Genomic DNA, 18826 nt, shown 5'->3' with positions numbered 1-18826 from the left:
ATCTTACTGTAGCCTTGAGAGAAGCACAGAGTGCTTGTTTAAGAACACAGTGCTAGCCTAAGCAAAGAATAGCTAGATAGAGAGAAATAAAACAAGACCGCAAATGTCGCTATTGCTAAAATAATAAACAAATCTGAATAAAATATATCTAGGTTAAAGTGCATAGCGGCAGGCCTAGTGTGCTAAAATAACATGCATGGAGCTACAACTAAAATAGCTACACAACAGACTTATGGCGGAGGATCATCAACAAGGTGAACTCAGTGGGAGGCCACCCACGCACAAAGGATGACATACACAAGAGGTGGAAAACCTGAGTTGGAAGGTCTGGTCGATGGCGTCCAGACACCAAATTACTCTCATGAAGACAGGTGGTGGCCCCCACCTCCTCTCCTGGAGGTCACATCATGGGAGGAGAAGGTCTTGGCGATCCTGTACCCTGAGGGTCTCAGTGGAATTCCTGCAGGACTGGAAACTGATGTCACCTATAGTCCCCTTTTATGAAGTATGCCTGTAATGCATGCATTCCCATCCCCTGCTTGCCCACCCTACCGCACTAAAACCTATCCCAAAGTCCACACTGCCAAATGCACCTAATGCATGTACAGCATGACGTACTATGACTCCCACAATGCATCAGCCTTTAGCCACCTAACAATACACATTCCCCTTGCATAACTACACCTGAGTCCTGAAGCATGACACATAGCACTCACCTCGCAGTCCCTGTAAAGTACATCAGGCAGATGTGAATGACAATTCCCGTCATCTACAGGTGCCACTGAAAATGATGACAGACAACCAGTGCCATGTACAGCCAGTCCCCCACCTGATGAAGACACCAGTGATAACAAAGACACATGATGTCTGGAACTGGAAGACGTACCAGGCCCATCCGGGCTCTCTGGGCAGTCCACCTCCACCAGCTTCACCCAGAACACCATGGAGCCCTCCACAACCTCTGCCACCACAACACCAGTGTCTCAAGGCCACATCAATCCATGGTGTGCCCACCTGAGTCAGCACCAACCACAGAAGACAATGAAGGTCCTGGTGTAAGTGGGAGTGGGCACACCATGCCAGAGACACAGGTACAGGGGGCTAGGGCCAGTGGGAGTGCACCTAAGGGTCACAGGGTGGGGTTACCCTGCTCATGAGGCTATAGCACAACTCCAGGGAGCACACAACCTATCCCAGGACAAGATGGGTCAGATATTAGACCTGTTGTGGGAAAACCTGAGCCAGTAGAGGGAGTACCACCAGGACGCCATGCAGGAGTTGCATGCCCTCAATGCCACCATTGCCTCCGCGAAAGGCTTGATGCAGGAGCTCGTCACAAACCTGCATGAGTCCTCCACCCACCACCAGGCCCCTTCCACTAGCCAACCGACTGACCAGCCTTCTACATCTGCTGCAGCTAGTGGGATGGTGGCCATGCCTGAGGACCCACAAGCCACCACTGAGCCACCCCCTGTTGCTGAGGAACCCACATGCAAACGTGGTAACAGAGCCAGACATCCTGCAGGGACAGAAGTCAAGACCAACCCCACTGCCAGGAAATTAGCCTCTCAAGAACTGTCTCCCTTGTTTGACACTGAGACACCTTGTTGACTTCCCACCGCAATAACCCCATTTCCAAATGCCACATGGATACTGGACCTGTGCTACCAACTGCTGTGTCTTACAGACTGATGGAATCGATCACGTGGTCCCACTGCTTTGCACCCTATCCACGCTTTAGTATACACAATAAATACATTTACACACAAGTTCTGGTGTTATGTGTTTACTCATTGTAATAGTGCAACAAATGTGTGACATGTCACAAAAATTGAGTCATAAAACACAGTGAAGATGTGTATGTATGATGCTGTCATCCGTTTTCCTGCAGCACAGTCAGTGCCCACACAACCCTGGGTCCTCAGGTAGCAGAATGGGAAGAGTGATGAAACATCATCCATAGTACATCTGCAATTGATAGCAAAGAATGTACATCACATATTTGTTCCACTGTTTCACTGTTGCCAACAGTATGTACCTGCACATCATGATTATTAAACAATATACACGGTAGGTTAATACATTGATTGACAATCCAATGCTATTGCACACATGACGACAACCCTGTTCAGGTACTATAAGACAAGATAATTGTTGTGTCTAACAGTAGTGACCTGAGTAATAGACACTCACTGTAGTTGTACTGCACAACCTATACCCTTGGATGCCAAGTATTAACAGCACTTGAAGTCACAAAAAGCAGCAAACTATGCCAATTAACATGTGATACCAGAATGTAGAAGTCACAAATGTGTGAAGAAGTAGATAGGATGTCTGAACATATGCAACACAGACAGATGGACTAGCTAACATCACAGTGGCACTGTTGACCTACTTGTCAGACCGCTCCTGTATACACTCATCTGAAACCCAATTGGGGTCAACTCCTACTCATATCAGGAATGGATAATGAAGTACACGCAATCTGTACACCAACATGTGACATGTTAAACATAGAGAAGTACCTACCAGAAGCTTAGCTGAAGTACTGGTGGATGAGATCTGTCCTTGTGCCTACATCTTCCTCATCCCCATCTTTGTCACTCATATTTCTACCCTCCTCTGCCACCGGATTGTCCCCTACTTCTACCTCCTCCAGCAAAGAGATATTCCTCCTTAGTGTCAGATTGGGGAGCATGCAGCAGGCCACCTCAATCAGGTATACGTTCTGTGGTGAGTACTGCAGATAACCACCAGAGATGTGCAGACATCTGAACCTTGCCTTCAGGAGACCGAATGTTCTTTCGATCACCCTTCTTGTCCTCCCATGAGCCTCATTGTACTGTTCTTCAGCCCTGGTCCTTGGATTCCTCACCGGGGTCAGAAGCCAGGAGAGACTGGGATAACATGAATAATCTGTGGATTGGGTAAACTTAAATTTACATTCCACTATGTCACATACAGACTGAGAAGTTAGTCTGGTGTAACAGTAATTACATATACACTCCTCATACTCACAGAAGAGGTAGGCCCTCAGTCTTTGTAGAGGCGCCATCAACCGTAGGACACTTTGTTCCTGTGCATGTACGAATCATGGACAGACCCTGGAAACCTTGCAATCACCTGGGAGATGTACCGGTCAGCTAAGCAGCTGGAGGAATGGCTGTAGGTTGTCAAATGGCTGGCAGCAGATCAGACTCCAACTGGGTACACAGCTCCCTGATTGTAGCACGGTTCAGTGGACAGTGGGAGATGATGTGGCATTCTTCCATCATTGCCAAGTCAACCAGGGACCGGTGCACAGGTGCATTCTTCACCCTCCACATGGTCGCAATCTATACATGGTATACAACACAAGTATGACAACTATTACCAGTCATGCATCCTACTGCAGGATTACAAATGGAAAAAACAACATAACATATGCTTCTACTTGTTGCATGCAAAGCAGACCTCAATGTGCTGAGCCGTTTGTAATTCCCATGCTAGTTGCACATACATCTGGGGTTTAAATATGGATGACATCATTGGGATGCTTGTCTGTCACTGCTAGTGTGCAGTCACCATCAATATGTGAGTTTATTTCCACACTGTCATGATGTCATTTCCTGAATCTGTGAGCACTCCAAGTTCATACTGCCTGATTGTAATTTACACTGTCCCAGGGTGTAACTCATCACATGTCCATGATGGAAATGAGTAGTGATGCTATGAGTTTATGTATTTGTATCAGTTGCAGTGAAAAATGGCTGCTGCCTGTCCTGCATGCAGGGGACAGATGTCAGTGAGCTCATTCCACCGGCGTGTGCCTTCCTGGCGGTAGGCCTTTTGGAACCGCAGTGCAACTCCTCATTGGTTAACATTGATGTCTATGGCATTCAGGGACCAATGACGACTACCGCCGGCGGTGACGGTGCAGACCGCTGTGGCCTTGACCGCCATTTTCAACAGTGTATCTCACTTGACTTCTGACTCTCAACCCATCAAGACCTCCACTGAGTGTGCTGCTGCATCATGTTCCTGGATGCCACGATGGCACGTGTTACATGGGATAGGGCCCCCACCTTCACATCGGAAGAACTGGAAAAACTTGTGGATGTGGTCCTACCCCTGTACATAAAGCTGTATGGGGCTCCAGAACAGCAAGTAGGTCGCATTATGGTACATTTGTTGCTACATGGATATGTAAGTGTGTTATAGTGCGTGTATGCTGGATGTTACAGTGGAGGGTGTACCATCGGATATGACTGCTAGGAATGTTGTGGACGTCCTGTATGATGCTGATATGTGTACTGTTTGTAGGCCTATGAATGCCATAGGTTGTCAGGTCTACATTAATGTGCCTTTCCTTTTGTGTCGCCCATGCAGGTCAGCGCCCATCAGAAGTAAGGATTGTGGAAAGCCAGTGCCAAGGAAGCACGGACCCTGGGTGTCCATATCTGGCAGAACACCCACTGCAGGAAGCGGTGGGAGGACCTGAGACGCTGGGTCCGGAAGACCACAGAGGCCCAGTTAGGGCATTCTCCCAACGAGGAAGAGGTGCCCGTCTAACCCTGACCCGTCTGATGGCCCTCATACTGGCAGTGGTCTACCCGGAGTTGGATGGGCACTTGAAGGCAACACAGCAGCCACAAGGGGGTGAGTGACAAAGTACAGTTCCTATACAGTTTGCTTTAGACTGTATGTGTGTGTTAGCCATGGGATCAAGGATGTCTACTGTAGGCATAACAGTTAATGTAGGTAGGATACATGTGCTGTGAACAGTAGTAGCTGTGATAGGTGAGCATCTGAGCAACAGGTTGTCATGGCATTTTTACAGTGCCAAATTGTAGGATTTGACATGGACATAAAGGATCTTAGGTTGGGTCCCAGACCTATCTATACATGTCCATTATGAGTGACACAGGTAGGTATGACATTGCACAAATGTCACTCATGGACAGAATTCTTACAGTAATGATCCTGTGTACAAGAGCCCTAACAGTGTAGAGTAGTACCTGAGTGTTATTGTAGTGGTACCATCATTGTTTATGCACATCATAGTAAATGCACAGTGGGTGTACGGAAATGTCTATTGACGTTATAGACACTGCATTCAGGGATGTTCATAGAGTCATGTTGTTGAAATGTACAAATGTGCAATGGGAATTGGTATTGACCCTATGCTCAACTCTTTTTTACTCCCTCCCCTCCTATGTGTACTATCCTATACTTGTGTGCATTTGGATTAGCAGGTGAAGGAGTAGGGCCACTGGTGAGTGGGGAGGCTGCAGGCAATGGGACTCAGGAGGCAGAGACTGCTGAAGCCAAGGGGAGCAGGGGGACGGAGGGAGAGTGGAGCACCACGGGGGAGACTGGAGCAAATACCACAGATTCCTTCTCTGATGGAAGCATCCCAGCACTATCCTCGTCCGGCACCCCCCTTACCAGCACCACCCTACCAGTAGCTCCCCACCCAGTTGCCTGTGCCCGCTCACCAGGAAGGTGGGTGTCTCCTTCGCCACAGGGACCTCTGCCCCTGCCCCAGTCAGCCCAGCTGCCCTCAATGCTGAGGCTATTGATCTCCTGAGGTCCATCTATGTAGGGCAGCCAACCATTGTGAATGCCATCCAGGGCCTGGCATCCCAGATGCAGCAGACTAATGCCTACCTGGAGGAGATTCACTGTACCTTGACTTGCCTATGAAGATCTTTTCAGGCTCTGGCCTCTTCATTGACGGCAGCCAGTGTCCCTAGTACTTCCGTTCTCCCTCCTGCTACCTGTGCCCCATCCCAGAGCCCTCCCAGACAAGTCACACATACAGACAAGCACTCACCCAAATCAACAGACAAGGTACGCAAAGACAAACACAGGCACCTCAAATCACATCACAAGCATGCACACGCTCAACACACAAAAGGAGACAGATCATCAGGCATTACCTTCCCTGTCCCCCAGCACCTTCTCCCTTGCAGTCACATCACCACTCACACCTGCCAGCACTGCATTCTCATTCCCAGTTCCTGTCACCACTTTGCCCTCAGTTATCACAACAGCACATACTCATACATGCACCCCATGCACCACATATTCACTCACCACAACCACCATCACTCACACATGCAGCACACCCACCTTACATACAAACACCACCCCAACATTAATCTACACGACCTGTCTGTCCACTCACAGCTTCCTTTCCCCCTCCTCCCAAGACACATAAACGCCTGCACTCAGACACTCAACATTCCTCCACCTCACACATACATACTCTGCATACATCTGCACCCATATCCAGCACACCTAGATGTCCCACAATCACTCCCTCTGCCTCCACTCCCAGACCTGTGTCTCAATCCATTCCCCTTGTTCCTAAGAAGCTTTTCCTTGCCCGCTTTGACCTGTTCCCTGAGCCTGTCGCACACCGTGCTGCCCCTTGCCCTCATGGTTCCCTCCCCAAGCCTAGTCCCTCCACCTTCAAGTCCTCCCATGACCCCCCTTCTACCTCTGCTGCCCCTCCACCAGTGAAGCAGCCTTCCCCTGTTCCCCCCAAAAACCCTGCCCAAAACATGGATCCAAAGCCCCTGCCCCACCACCCAGAACAAAGCTGAAACCCCCACCCACTCCCAGACCAAAGCCAAAGGAGCCCCCTCCCAAACCAGAGCCCAAGGACCCTCCTCCCAAACCCAAACCCCCACCCACAGACCCTTGAGGTGCCTGCCTGCCCCATTGATGTCCCTACCTTGTGGAAGCCATTAGGCTGTCAGGAGTCAAGTTGGGGCCTGTGAGCAAACTGGCTTAGTTTCAGTGGGTTGACCACTGTGGACGTAATATAGCAGTTAGCACCGTCAGCTTGGCTGTGGTCCGACCGACATCGCCGGCGTGGTGGAACTGTTACCGGCAATGTCATAATGAGGGCCATAATGTCGTCATTGTGGCATACCCCAGTACTAATAACAGGCAAATTGTGCATAATTTAATGTGAGAAATCAACCTGTGATATTAAGGTTGGAGACCACCAAATGGTGTTGCGCCATTCTCTGATACTTTAGTTATTTCTGTGACTCTAAAAGACATGTGCCATTTTTTGTGCATGACTTTCAGACTGGCATCTGCGTCAGCTGTATTTTGTGAGATATACAGGATCTATATGGTGCCATGTGGGCGGTGATGTTATTCTTACTGAAAGTTTGGTGAAACAACACAACATATTAAAGTTAGGGCCGTATTTATGGCCAAGTGAGGCAGCGTAGCAAGTCACTTTTCTGCGGTGAGTCACAAGGAAAGGGGAGGAATGCACCATATTTATCCTAATATGGTGCATTCCTTTCTTTCTCCGGTTCTGGGGCACAATGTGCTGCCTAGCGCAAACACAGACACCATTGTAGCATGATGCAAGGTTGCCTCTGTTGCATGTAGGATTGTTTCTGTGCAGGAAGGGGCAACTTCCTGCACAAAAACAATTCCCTGAGGCATTTTCATGTTTCTTTAAATGCCACATAATGAGGCGCACATGGAAAAGGGAAAAATCAAGAAGAAATAAAGCTATTTATCCTCATTATGCCTCACCTGGGGAGGCGTAGGTTTTTGATAGTGCAGTGTATTTAAAAAGTTGAAAATGTACTTTTGAGTTTAACATGTCCAGAAAGTGAAAACCCCTTAAATTCACCATTAATTACAAGGACAAGCTCTCCCATAGGATAACATGGGGGTTACCTTAAAACATATCTTAAGTGTAATTTCCAATTGGGACACAAATTGAAATATGGAGTTTTGTGTGGCTCTGGACTCACAATCTAAAAATACATCTTTTGGTAAAGTTGATTTTCAAATTGCAAGTCTGAAAATACAACTTTTAGAAAGTTGGCATTTTCTTACTTTAACCATTCTGTGCCTTAGCCTGACTCTTAATACATATCTGGGTTAAGGTGACAGCTACACTCTCCAGACAGACACAACACAGGAAGAGCTTAGTGTGACAGTGGATACATCTGCATTCATCTGCAAATGGATAGCCTTCCCTGGCAGGGAGTGGTAAAAGTGCTTCTCACTTACATCTGAATAGTGTCCTAACCACACACAAAGGGTATTGCTAACTCTCACTAGGTCTGTTAAGCCCCTCGTACTCCTCTTTCATTTTCCATTTTGCCCCTAATTCACCTTTATGTGTAGTGCTGCCAGTGGCACAGGTAGCTTGTAAGTTGATTATCCGGATGCCCATGACTTCAAAGCCAACATTTCTAATATTAAACCAAAGTACTTTTTTAGCTCTGTTCCAATGTTAGTGAGGGTGTCAACAGGCCCTAGGACACTAAAAAATACAAAGAACCAAAACAGATGACTGGGATATCCAAAGTTCACTGGGCTGCATTGCCATTAGTCGTAGAGATACTACTCTCCCATAGTTGCCTGCACTGGTTAAGAGACTGAGGGGGTGATTCTCACCCTGGCGGGTGGCGGAGGCCGCCCGCCAGAGTTCCCCCCTCCAAAATACCGCTCCGCGGTCGAAAGACCGCTGAGGGTATTTTGGGTTTTGCACTGGGCTGGCGGGCGACCGCCAAAAGGCCGCCCGCCAGCCCAGTGCAAAACACCCTTCCCACGAGGACGCCGGCTCAGAATTGAGCCGGCGGAGTGGGAAGGTGCGACGGGTGCAGTTGCACCCGTCGCAAATTTCAGTGTCTGCAAAGCAGACACTGAAATTCTTATTGGGGCCCTCTTACGGGGGCCCCTGCAGTGCCCATGCCATTGGCATGGGCACTGCAGGTGCCCCCAGGGGCCCCGCGACACCCCATACCGCCATCCTGTTCCTTGCGGGAGAACCGCCAGGAACAGGATGGCGGTATGGGGTGTCAGAATCCTCCATGGCGGCGCATGGAGGATTCATTTGGGCAGCGGAAAACCGGCGGGAGACCGCCGGTTTTCCACTTCTGACCGCGGCCAAACCGCCGCGGTCAGAATGCCCAGCGGGGCACCGCCAGCCTGTTGGCCGTGCCCCCGTCATTTTAGCCCTGGCGGTCTTGGACCGCCAGGGTTAGAATGACCCCCTGAATGTTTGGAACGTACCAGTCAAATATTTCTGGACACATTTGAGAGGGAATATTCAATTATATGTTTTACAAGTCCTGTCTGTTCTATGTCCCAGCAGGAATACTATCACAAAGATGGGAAAGCTTGAAGTCACGGACAATAGAGGTCTCTTTTTGCACTTAAGCTAAGTCCCTCGTGACATAGGAGGTACTTTTCCCATTCAAATATCTACCTGCAGTTTCCTTCATGTAAATTTCTAATAGACATGTTGTAATGTATATCCTGTTCCTGTCCAAAATCTACTTTCATTCTCCTTGGATTCCCTCCTTCCATCTTCCTTCTCTCATAAAGTTGATCACGTCATCAGCATTCCAAGGAACTTGACAGTCAGCATCTGAAAGTGACAGGACTCATGGAGATGCAATGAATAAATGTTTGATTCAAGGACTTCTGTTGACTCACTTAATATGTCAGTAGGTCACACAGAGGGCCAAAAAAGGGGGATTTAAATACCCAACTAACAGCGCCCCAAATAATACAGAACACACCTAAAGGCCCTATTCCAAAAAGAGCGCCCTTCTTTGTCTAGTTCTGCATGGAAGGTTTTGGGTTGGGCCATCAAGTGGGGGCCGAGAATAAAGAAGGGCCAAAAAATGTGTTTGCCATGTTATTTGGAATAGAAATTCTAGACACGACTACAACCTGAATCACTGAATGGAATTGCACCACATTTTGCAGAGGGCTAGATCTTTGCCCAGAAAGATCTTTTTTGTGATTTGGTCTAAATCCATCAAGTAGTTTTGGAGATATTAATGGAAAAAGAAATATAGATATGCTGAGATCTGATTGTCTCCCAGAACGTCAACCAGGAAGTGCTGGCAGACATCTTGGGAGTTGAACTCAGCAAAGTCCCAAGAAAAAAGTTTTTAAAAAACAGACGGGGGCAGGGTGGGCAGGGTAGGAATACCCTGATACCCTAGGCCTTGTGGTGGAGCCCCATAGAGACCCTGCAGGGGGTCAAAAACATTTTATTGAAAAAATGCCATGAAATCACAGTGGACACTGTTTTCTCTTTGCTTTATTCTAGTTCTTTGGGTGCCTTCGCCTTGCTTTTCCCTTATTCTCACTGCTTTCTTTTTGTTTTTTTCCTTGATTTTTTGTGTGCCTTCTCCTTGCTTTTCCCTCGTTTTTACTGCTTTCGCCTTGCTTTTTTCCTTGTTTTTGTGTGTGCCTTCTCCTTGCATTTCCCTAGTTTTCATTGCTTTCTTCTTGCTTTCCCCCCCATTTGTTTAGTGCATTCTCCACGTTTTTCCCTTGTGGAATGGAGTTCAATGCACATGGGGGGTTGGCAGCAGGGCTTGACCCTGAGGCTAAGCCCCCACCATTTAAAAAAAGCCTTAGAAATTCACTAAAAATCTGAAGGTTACACGGACGTTGCAGAGACATTATAAGAAAGACGGGAATTTCCACACACTAGACCATAAAGTCGAAGCTGTTAAAGTTATTAGAAGTAACTATTACTTGTGCCCTATGGTAGCTATAACTCAAACCCTGCACCGCTAATTACCCCACGTGTCACAGAAAATAGTCTCAATATGTATTTTTTATAGGACCTTTCAAATATAAAATCAAGAGGAATAGCAGGTAATGGCTTGAACTGCTTCAGCACCCTGCATTTGGATTCCCATTAGTATCTGTATCAGTTGGAATCAAAGCCAAACTGTTTAAAGATGCAAAAAAGTCAACAAAGAAACATGGGCATTCATTGCTGATAACTCTATTCAAATATCAATGACTATGGTACTTCAATTTAAATAAGACATAAGGCACCAAGACAAGTTGGAAAAAACATATCAGCATTGCATTTACTGAGAAAGGGCAATATCAAGACAGAGGATCACACGAGGATGTTCATGGAAATCACATTGTTAAGACCTGATACGTGGGTTTTGAGCCTGAAAACCCATTGTTGTTCCAAATTGACTATGAAAGTTTGTCCTGCTGTCCCTATGGGGATCCAGACTGGTTTAACATTCACTGCCCAAAAAATATCCTGATCACTGTGACCCAGCTCTTGAAAATGACAAGTAGTAAAGTGTCTCCTCTTCTGTTTGGAAGAGTTGTAGCCCACTTCATCACCACATTTGCCACCAGTGACAGGAGGAACCCGATGATAAAGCACGTCACCTAAGGGTGGTTGAGGATTTTGTTCCTTAAAAGACTACATTCCAAGAGATCACCACTTGCTGAAGACTACAGGCCTGATTTATACTTTTTTAGCGCCGCATTTGCATCATTTTTTGACGCAAAAGCGGCACAAACTTACAAAATACAATTATATTTTGTAAATTTGCGCCGATTATGCGTCACAAAATGACGCAAATGCGGCGCTAAAAAGGATAAATCAGGGCCTACTTTTTTGTTTCCCTTAGATAGACCCTCGACGTCCTTTATGTGTGTTCAGCTTATTATAGCAACATGCTGGATTTTACTGTCACAGTGCTTATCCTAATATCTTCACCCATTCACTGGGTCTTTATTTTATTATTCCAGTTCCCAGCTTATGTGTATTTGTCTCTTAAACTGAAGCAGAAAACGCAACATTCATTACACCCATTAGACCTAATTACACCCATCAAAAATTATCAAATTAATCGTCCTTCAAAGTGCCATATGCTGTTTCTGCTGGGTCACAACTACATTGAGAAGCACGTTCCCATCTCAAATCATCCTAAACACAAATTATTTAAAAAACAACAGCCAGGAATCATTTCAAAGCATGCTCGTTGAACATTATTCCATATTTTTTGGACTGATTTGGTAGCTTGGCAGGCATTCAAGCAATAAAGTAAATAGGTTTTGGGGAATTCAAATAAGACTCTAGTTTTAAATTTGTTCAAATCACGCCTTAACACATTTCCATTTAGACTTGTTCTGAACACATCGCATAACATCCTTGTCAGCAGTACAGGTAATACAATGACAAAAGCAAGTTTGTAGACCTATGAGAAATCTTTCAACTAGTAAAACAATGCTAATCCGATCCCTGAAGTGCATTAGCGAATACCTTTCCCAGACAGTGATGGAAAGTGCTTTGGCCTGGTAACTTCTATTGTGCAATTTTGTTTTAAAGCCAAGTTTGTTCAACTACATTTCATTAATGATAAAAAAAAATGCAGTTCACATGAGCAAAATTATAATTCCGTCTATTGGAGATTCATTTTATATCCTTCCATGTAAATATGACACTGATACGATTTCTCTTTGTCTTTCCCCATGGATAGGTAATCGGGAATAACATAAATTGGCTGTCTTATCTTCTGTACTTTACACTATGTTTCCTAAGGCCTCGAGAGTACCAGGCAAGTCCTTGAATTGTTTCCCCCGGGTTAGGATGCTTTATCTCTGTCTGTTAAATGCTGAAACGATATTTCTTTCATTTCTTCAGGCTCAGTAGGGTAGTATTACTAGATAAACCATATAGACATGCTGTAAAACAATTAAGCTAGAATATTGTTTATAACTCTATGCCTTCATTTAACATAGTAGATGAAATTTCCCCTTTTCTATGTTTAGGGGAATGAGCTAGAAGTGGAGATAAGGCCCTGTTTCTGGGAGGCTGGCTTTTTCTCGTTAAATGTTTAATAGATTCCGCTCGCCTAATGAGGAAGATCAGGAGGCAAACCTCCTAATCTGATTTCCAAAAAGCGAGTCAGGTACTGGTGGATGATTGTAAGGCCCAGCAAAAATTAGACCATAGGACAGCAGGCCACACCACAGGATTTACTCTTGCTTTTCATTTTTAATTCAGGTGGAGACTGCTTTAGCTGTAATCAGGGCTCAACTGATAGCTAAAAAAGAGGATATAGAACAAATACAGCGAGGACGTTCAGTTTTGATAGATACAGTTATATAATTTTCAACTTTAGTTGCTTACTGGTGAAATTGTAAAAAGTAGTACATCTCCATTATCACGCAGTCAATACTGCTTATTTTCACCCTTCATGCAAAAGGAAACACCCACAAGCGCGGGAGCCTCCTCATCACCCCAAGTAGCTCCCTGCGGGCAGTATTTAGTGGTACTTTACTAATGACATCAGTAGGCATTCCCGTGCACCATATGCTTAGTCCTGACATGGCACTAACCAGCTTGTTGCCAATACAGCAGCAGACCACTGGGCTAGCAGCCGCCTTCTGCAGTGCTGTTACTGCCAATAGTCCACCAATGTAGCAAAAGCTGCAGCTTACATCCTTCACAAATAAGCATAAGTGAAGGAAAATTAACATCATATTTACAACCAACACATTGTACCTCAATAACTTAGCAAAGCAGTTGTCACTGGGCTTATGCACTCAGCATCTACTGGAGTCAGGGTCAGTGATATGCCACACTGAAAGTGAATGTCCAGCAGGCAGCAAAGCCAGCATGGCTGCTGTAATGCTGCTCCTTAGCTATAGTGAACCAAGCAAGTGGCAGAAGGGGTACTGAGTTAGATGGTTTTAAGTGGGACCCAGTGAGGAGGAGCCATTTGGGGGTGGGAGCGCTTTGACAGACATGCTATGACCCACCAAGTGGCTCATCAGCTCTCATTTGTATGATCCTTAGCTCAACCATCCTTCTGTAGAAGCAAATCACATTGCTGATAATCCAAGATGGCCACTGGTTTGCCTACCGTATGATGCATGCTGAAGAAGAAGTTGGAAGCATTCAGGACCTGATTTAAGAAAAATGATGCACAACTGTGCTAGTGCAGTTGTGTGTCTAAAAATGTAATGCGAGCTTACATCATTCCCTAGTACCATCTTTGCTCCATATTTAAAAAATGACGCACAATGGTGCTAAGGAATGGTTAGCATAAACAAAATGACTTTAACCATTGCGACATACCGTATGGAAACATGATGCTAATGCTGCCAAAGTAGTGCTAGACCATTTTGCGGCACGTTATTTTGATGCAAAATAGGTTTGCGCCATATTTAATTGCATTAGCGGAAACAAATTGCACTAGTGAGAACAAAACTTTTGGGAAGTCAAGAAACAGAATACCGGACACGAGAGACCACAGGGAGATCCCATTCAGCCACGCACCAGCCGGAAAAGTCTTCAAAAGTCCCAGGAGAAGGAGAAGAGGAAGAGGAATTGTTGCTTTAGTGAGGAGGAGCATGACATCTTGGTCGAAGAGGTTACGGACCACCAACATCAGCTCTTCGTCACCTCCAAATTGCCAATTGGTAGGAGAGAGGCCATGTGGCAGGCAATATTAGACAAAGTGAACAGTGTGACGGAGGTGAGGAGAACTGTCAATGATTGCAAGAAGAGCTGGCATGATTGCAAGTGTAGAACTAAGGAGAAACTGGCCAGAAACCGAAAGGCAGCACTGCAGACAGGAGGTGGAAGTCCAGCACCACATGGTGACCTGGATGAGATGAGGAGATGATGGCAGCGCCCATCCCAGAGGAGCTGGCCACTGGAATCGCAGGACACACAGACTACCCAGAACTACAACAAATGAAGGGTAAGTTGCGAGGGGGACCATCTGGAATCTCTCAAATGGCAGGGGGGGGCACAAAGGACACGCTCAATACATGCTTAAGGGTTGCATCCGAACACATAGGCCCTGAATCAAAATGTCTCATCTCCACCCAAGCCACACTTGCAGTGATGCTCTGGTTGCACAATGCATTCCGACATATACACAACATGGACATAAGTAATTTAGTAAGGCTTTACACCACCCTGTAAATATGCAGCACATTGCCGGGAATGGATGTGCAATCAGTGTGTCAATGGCTATGCCACAACAACACCCATTATGTATGTCAATGCCCCAACACAACATGTCCTTCATAGACTGTGACTAAAGTCAAGACCACCCAAGGAGTGGTGTCAGGATGGTGGGAAAAGGAGAAAAGCTTTCCTACCTCCTTGAGACATTGGCCTTCTCATGTGTGCAGCATCCAGCAGCACACAGAGGAATGCCACCCGGCCACAATTTCTTGAACATGTGCGGGAAGGGACACCTCCCTGCATATAAACAATCAATCCCTTCAATGCAGGCACCCCTTCACTATGGTGCAATGATGTCTGAGTTGGTGCAGGGAGAACAGATCTGCGCTGGCGCAGGGGAAAACACAGGAGTGTGCAGTATCCCAGTAAACATGGCACATTCCTGCGATTCGAAATCAGTGCTGCGCCGTGCAACTCATAAGGATTGCTGCACTGCGCTATGCCACTTCAGAAATATCAGGCCTTAAGTGTCCAACAACAACTCCACACACCTCCATGGGCCATAGGGGAATGGACACAAAAGTGATCTCATACAACACATGGGGCATGTCTGTGACCATAATTTGTGCAGCAGTACAAATAGCTGCAATCTCACCATGTTATAATGTTGACTGTGTTGTGGGAATGGTTCATGTACTGCTAATGGGACATCTACGTGCGTAAGAACTGCCACAAGTGGCATCAAAAGAGCACTACTGGCACCATGTCACTAGCCCGTAATGCTACTGTACCATCATACAAAGAGTTGCCCATGTGGCTCCAAGCTGCACAATCCCGTTGTGCCACATCAACTAACTCTCAATAAGAATGCATTGATCCACATTCTACATCCTCAGCCCAACATGTGCGTGTGGCCGATATGTTGTATGCAAGGAAATGTCTTAAATGTAGGGAGGGGCAAACTAATGGGGGAGACAATCCCTAATGGTTGGACTGTCCCTCCCAAATAGCACATGTGTGGGGCCTGGTAGAGGCAGATGAGACTGTAACACAAGCATTGTAAGCATTGGACCAACCTATGCTTTGTTGCAATAGTGACATCATTCATGGTGCCAAAGAATCATAACACCAATTTTGTGACAGCACACATTACACAACTGTGGGAATGTCCACAATGGTGAATAGGAAGGGTGATTTATGTGCCACCATGGTGTCAGTTCCATGTCCAAGGAGCCTGCAAGGAAGTTGGTGGTGTGGGAACTAAGCAGAAAATACCTTGAAAGCTTGCCCCATGTATGATGCAAAATGCAACAAACAATTTATAGGTACAACTTGGGGTTTGTAACATGTCACTGAGCCTCTTGTAGCAAATAAATGATGTGCTTTGTCAATAGCCACTACAGACTGAGATTGACATTTCACCATCTCATTGCAGAGGATGATGCCTTACCTCCTGCCTACCTGCCTGTCCTGGATTTTACAGATGACATGGATGACCAGCTGCCGACCATCAATGACAAGACTCTCCAGGATGTTATAGGTTTCCTCAAGGCACCACCTCCAGACACAGGGAGAACACACAGCATTGTAGGGTCTCCACATGAACCACCCACCTACCAACACACAGCACCAGCTATCATGACACAGTCCTGGACTCCGAGGACCCAGACATCACGTTTCAGAGGCTAGCGGTAGGAGTCCAGTGGGAGCTGGCCACGCAGGTGCAGGTGGGGATGGAGACAATGGCAGGCAGCCTAGAGGGAGTGCAGAGGTGCCTCAGTCCAAATAAGGACAACTCGTCTGCCATCCAAGGCACCCACTCCCTGCTATGTGGAATCCAGATGTCCCTGGCTGACATAGCTGCTGCCATGAGGCAGAGGCATCAACAATTGCCATTTCAAGGTGGCAGCAGCATGATAGACAACAGGCTGGGGGCTATACAAAATACCCTGGAGTTCATACTGCAGGAAGTGGCCTCCCTCAGGGAAAACATGGCTGCCTACCACCATGACGTTGCTGTGGTGTTGAGAAATCAGCAGTTCCTCCTTGCTGCAATGATGCCTTAGGTGTTGCCACAAATGGCAGCTGCCAGGATCTTTGACTCCACATCTCTGTCCCCTGATGTGTGTGTGGCCCCTTCAATCTCAGCAACAGTACCACCCATGGCACAAAAGGCACCACAAACATCAGAGGATGAAGATGTGGAAGGAACTACATTCACACGTAAAACCACCCGTAGCACCAGTCTGTGCCACATGGACAGTAATCTCCTTAATTCTGTACTTAAGATCATGCAAGTGTTCTGACAGCTGGCAATGTTCTCTCCTTACTCAACTACTGTTGACTTGTTTGCTACTTTCTGTCATTTTCTTTAATCATACTTATTGGCAATTTGTACGCCTCCTCACTAATGGACAGTCCTCCTAACCATGTCTCATGACATGTTGCTCACCTTTGGACTCTGAATGTACAACAAATGGCTCTGGATTTCTCATGGGGTCTGTGAACAGGACATTGTATAGCATTGGAATATTCACTTGCACCTGTAAATAAATCTCCTTGTTCACATGTAACATTTCTACATTTACTGTGATCCATCAAGTCATCTAAATGTATGCATTGTGTGAAGCAATGTCAATGAGAACAGAACCTATTTACATGTGTGCTTAACTGTCAGACACAAAGCCACACACTAGAATCGTAACACGAGAAAGGTAAATGCTGGTGTGGGGCCAACAACCAACGTACAAAGCTTTAAATACATGTATGGAACAGTTATCCATGGAAGTTGACATATGGCATGTATGGGTCGGTACCAAGTGTCAGGAAGATTACCCAGATGAGAGCACACTTACATCTAATACATGTGGTTCAGAAGAGGTGAATTTCATCAGTGATAGACAGCTGTCAGTGTGGCAGGATACATACTCTAAAATGGCTGATGTCATGTGTGCCACACTTCCCAACTATAAATCTGCCCGGCCCCAGCAATGACAGTTGAAGTTCCATACCTACCTGTCAAAGAGTCTGTGTACACACACAAAGTGAATGGCTGGAGCTGTGGATGACAAATGTTTTGAATAGCTGATATCATTTATCAAGCTATCTTACAGCTCCTTGGTCATAGGGGATGCACATGTTTATCCATGGAAATCAAAACAGTAAGCATACCCAAAAGCATTCCTCCATCTTGGCCAGTGTGCACATAAGAACACCCAGACACTCAATCAACACGGAGAGATAATTGTCTAATACTAACAGGTTTAAGAACATCATATATAAACCTACCCTATACACCACCCTAAACTAAACTAACCTACACTAACTTTTCGTAACTGACACCTAAACCTGTCTATTCTATTCTAAACGTATCTTACACATGCACCATCACACTCTAAACATTGTCCCCCCCACTCCCCCTTAAGAGACAAGGTACGAGTAGTACAACATAAACTAAGGCTACACATGTACTAACTCAACCTATGTACTAAACAAATATATAATTTTTCTAAAATATTTTTTTAGATTTCTTAATATATATATATATATATATATATATTTTTACATAGAAACCCCAAAATAACCTGCACCCAACCCCCCAAATTAAAAAATGAACTAAACGCCCCCAACTATACTTTTTCAATTTTTTCTTGCAGTACTTGAGCAACATACCATTTTTTTAATTGTCTTTCTCCAACTTGTCTAATCTGGCCATCATGTTGGCCATGTCACAACTCATGTCTCACTCAAAGCTAGATGTTGTGGCTGGAGCAGGTGGCTGTAGGGGTGCCTAGCTAGAGACCGGTGCAGGAGATGTGGAGGGGGTAGCAGCGGCTAAGGCCCCCCTTACCATAGATTTTTTTTTCCCCTGATGTGGCCTGCTTTGTTGTTGGCTGTAGCAGAGGTCCCCATGTGTGAATGCATGCCAAGCCCCAGTGACTTTCTCCTTCCTAAATCTCCTCTCCATCCTTTGTTACCCGGCGTTCACCTCCAATATGTTCCTGTACCTGTCAGCCTGCTTCTTGAAAGCATGTTTTTCTGATGGAGTCATATTGGCAGCTGGAATATGAAGAGAATAAAGCATCAAATACA

At 45.9% G+C, this 18826-nt stretch overlaps 1 long non-coding RNA gene across 1 annotated transcript in view; it reads right to left on the bottom strand.

Annotated features, from left to right (window-relative positions):
- The window catches only part of LOC138297373 (uncharacterized), a 91264-nt gene that overhangs the window by 41724 nt on the left and 30714 nt on the right, over nucleotides 1-18826 (bottom strand). Inside the window, exon 3 of the long non-coding RNA XR_011204063.1 lies at nucleotides 18742-18793. This is a non-coding gene — a long non-coding RNA (uncharacterized lncRNA). The remainder of the gene's footprint in view (nucleotides 1-18741; nucleotides 18794-18826) is intronic.

This window comes from Pleurodeles waltl, chromosome 5 (assembly GCF_031143425.1).
Source record: "Pleurodeles waltl isolate 20211129_DDA chromosome 5, aPleWal1.hap1.20221129, whole genome shotgun sequence".
NCBI lineage: Eukaryota > Metazoa > Chordata > Amphibia > Caudata > Salamandridae > Pleurodeles > Pleurodeles waltl.
Note: the sequence above shows the minus strand (reverse complement) of the source record. Positions and strands in the feature narration are given on the sequence as shown.